The sequence below is a fragment of the Lynx canadensis genome, chromosome C1 (assembly GCF_007474595.2).
Source record: "Lynx canadensis isolate LIC74 chromosome C1, mLynCan4.pri.v2, whole genome shotgun sequence".
NCBI lineage: Eukaryota > Metazoa > Chordata > Mammalia > Carnivora > Felidae > Lynx > Lynx canadensis.
Window position 1 is genome coordinate 34369963 of NC_044310.1, and position 3773 is coordinate 34373735.

General features: G+C 41.3%; 1 pseudogene; it reads right to left on the reverse strand.

Annotated features, from left to right (window-relative positions):
• Positions 1-581: 581 nt before the first annotated feature.
• LOC115520434 lies at positions 582-2490 on the reverse strand (annotated as a pseudogene).
• Between the last annotated feature and the right edge of the window lie 1283 nt (positions 2491-3773).

Sequence of the window (3773 nt, forward strand, 5' to 3'; positions counted from 1 at the left end):
ATATAATAAGTTAAATTGATATATATTCTAACACTGAACAATCTTAGCAATGCTGGGATAAATCCTCTTTGGACTTGATGAATTGTTCTTTTAATACACTGCTGGATTTAATTTGTTAACATTTTATTTAGGATTTTTGCTTCACTGTTCATACGTGGAATCATGTATATATTTTTTCTCTTGTCCTCATCTAGCTTTGTTTTCAGGATATGCTTGTCAGTGAAATGTATTGGGTGGCTTTCCATCTTTTCTTTCTTCTCTTTTTTTCTTTTTTAATCTTATCCTTCTTTCTTTTTTTTTTTTTTGGATGAATGACAATTTCATTTTTTACACTTAAAGACTGATTATAAATGATTACTAATTCTATAAAGAAAACCCAACATCTCAGTTGAAAAGTATGGTAACTATATTTACTCACTAAATACTATTTAAGTTTTGTAAAACAACTTGAAAACATCAACATGCGCGTTTAATGCCAGTACAATGGATTCAAGACCAAGTATACATATTACATGTTACACACACCAAGGCTGGTTCAAGACCAAGTATACATATTACGTGTTACACGCACCAAGGCTGGATTATAAATGATCATAGTGGTCAGCATCATCATCATCATTATTGTCACCTTCACATTTCATTTAATACCTTTGAAGATTCATTGGCAGTATCTTGTGATAACAACTTATTAGTGGCGATGGATTAATCAATCATTCTTTTTTTTAAATTTCTTTAAGTTTACTTATTTATTTTCAGAGAGAGAGAGAGAGAGAGTGCGAGCAGGGTAGGGGCAGAGAGAGGGGGAGAGAATCCCACGCAGGCTCTGCATTGTCAGCACAGAGCCCACTGCAGGGCTCAAACTCATGAACTGTGAGATCATGACCTGAGCCCAGATCAAGAGTCTGTGGCTTAACCAACTCGCCACCCAGCCACCCCGGGATTAATCAGAACATTCTGATTGATCAGCAACATCTGCTGATGTTGTAGGAATTGAGGCTTTCACATCTGGGAACTGTGAAGTGGGCATCTGTATGGCAATCCCTTGCCTTATGAGGGACATTGGAGTCCCTACCTTAGCTGAAACAGACATGATTTGTGGGGTTGGTGTGCCTATAGTGGGAGTACTTGGGCTGCTAGCAACTGAACCAACATTTAGCCATGGAGCTATTATTCTTCCTGTAGAAGTAGTTGCTTTTTTTTGGTAGAGGCTTAAGTGTGTAGTTTGGAGCAGTCAAGCAATATTGATCAAATGGCAATCTGGGGCCTGAATATGGCCTGATCAATGGAAAAGAGGTTTGATTTCTTCGCCTGGCAATATCTAATAAAAATTCTCCTGGGGGAGGAAAGGTAAAAGACTGGTCAGAGCAACACTGGATTGCCAATTGCACATTATCTGCATCAACAATAGCTATCTTAGCATGGCTTCAATAAATTTTTACATCATTTAGAATTGTGGTCACAAATTATAAGGCAAACTCCAACACCTGATTTATAATTCTCGCCTCACATCTGTAATCTCCATATCCTTCAGGATTTCAGCCATTATCTGTGCATCTTTTTATTTTATTTTTATTTTTTTAACGTTTTATTTATTTTTGAGACAGAGAGAGACAGAGCATGAACAGGGGAGGATGAGAAAGAGAGGTAGACACAGAATTTGAAACACGTTCCAGGCTCTGAGCTGTCAGCACAGAGCCCAACGCGGGGCTCGAACTCACGGACCGCCAGATTATGACCTGAGCCAAAGTCGGACGCTTAACCGATTGAGCCACCCAGGCGCCTCCTATTTTTAAATGTTTATTATTGAGAGAGCACAAGCAGGGGAGGGGCACAGAGAGAGGGGGACAGAGGATCTGAAGTGGGCTCTGCGCTGACAGCAGTGAGCCCGATATGGGGCTTGAACTCACAAACCACGAGATCATGATCTGAGCTGAAGTTGGATGCTCAATCGACTGAGCCACCCAGGTGCCCTATCTGGGCATCTTTAAAAAAAAAAAAGTTTTTGGGGGGGCGCCTGGGTGGCTCAGTGGGTTAAGCGACTGACTTCGATTCAGGTCATGATCTCACAGGTTCGTGGGTTTGAGCCACGCATGGGGCTCTGTGCTGACAGCTCAGAGCCCCTGGAGCCTGCTTGGGATTCTGTGTCTCCCTCTCTCTCTGCCCCTCCCTCGCTCGTGTTCTGTCTCTCTCTCTCTCTCTCTCAAAAATAAACATTAAAAATTTTTTTTAAGTTTTTTTTTTTTTTTTTTTGAGAGAGAGAGAGAAAGTATGTGCGTGTGTGAGCAGGGGGAGGGGCAGAGAGAGAGAGAGAGAGAGAGAAATCCCAAGCAGGCTCTGCACTGTCAGCAGGCCCGATCTCGGACTTGATCTCGTGAGATCATGACCTGAGCTTAAATCAAGAGTCCAGTGCTTAACTGACTGAGCTACCCAGGCGCCCGTCTGTGCATCTTTTGGCATGCTCTTGGGAGAAGCCGTCTCACCAGACTCCATGATATCCAGTCATCAGACTTCTTGAGCTAAATCACCCACATGAGTGTATTTCAGTCCCGTTCTTGATACAAGTTCTTTGCCTGGCATGGTTTTCCCCACTCTGGGCATAGCTTGCCTGCCCCACTCTCCAGCTCTGCCCCAACATGTGCACTGACTAGTGGACAGAATGTTCAGCCTTTTCCTATTACCTTAACTTGTGTAATAAGTGAGAATTATGTATTCTTTGAAGCATTCCTCTCTTAGACTCTGATATTGTGCTACTTTCATAATTTGAATTGAGAAACATTTCAATTTCTTATATGCTCTGAAGTCAACTTGAATAAATGAGAAATAATCTGTTCCTTGATGGTCAACTAGAACTCATCTGTTTATAATTTTCAGCCTGTTACCTTTTAAAATTGTAGCTCAATAACAATATTTTTAGTTTTCCTATCGTTATTGCTCTATTTGGTCTTCTAATTCTTCTTGGACTAATTTCAGCCACTCGTTTTTACCAGAAAACATACCAGAAATTATGGTTTTTAACTGATAAAGATGTTGATATCAGAACAGTCATGAATTTGGTATTTATTTTTGGGCAGTGAAAACCCAGCTAATATCAAAGGCCGCCCTTGGCCTGCCGCTAATAGATTATCACCTGCAATCGATTATCACCTGAATGGAAGATGCACTGAAGGCAAAGCTTTGGGGAATCAAATGGTCTCTGCTACAGAAAAGCATGAGAACAGGGGGCTTTGGGAACTACAGTGAAGAGGAGTTTCTTTCTGGACAGAGTAAAGACAAAATTGTCGAGCTCAATACCCTACAATTTTGGCTCAAGACAAGTCCCAAACCATTGACTTTCTGTGTCTAAGAAAAATAATTTACTTCTTATAGCCATGGGACTGTGTATAGTGGAAAATCAAATCCAAAGCGTGGTGCTGGAAATTATCGTAGTACAATGTCAGGTGTATCGACAGCTTTGCCAGGCCTCTTGTGTGAATGCTGGTGCACTGACCAGAAAGAAAGCATTCAGATGACGTGAAGCATTCAAAATCCTACTTGAACCTCCCTTGCCAGCAGAAGTTCCTCTTCCTCTGCTGAGGTTAATGAGCGACTCCTGATAATCCCTGTCAACAGGAAGAAGTAGTGACATAGTTCTGTGAAAGGCTTCTGTTGACCCCTTCTGGTAAATCAAGAATGTGCCAGGATCACAGCATCTTAGATTCAATGAAATAAAACCAACTCCATGAAAATACATTGCAAGGGTGTTTCTGGAGGTTCAGTGTTCTAGTGAGTGTCAC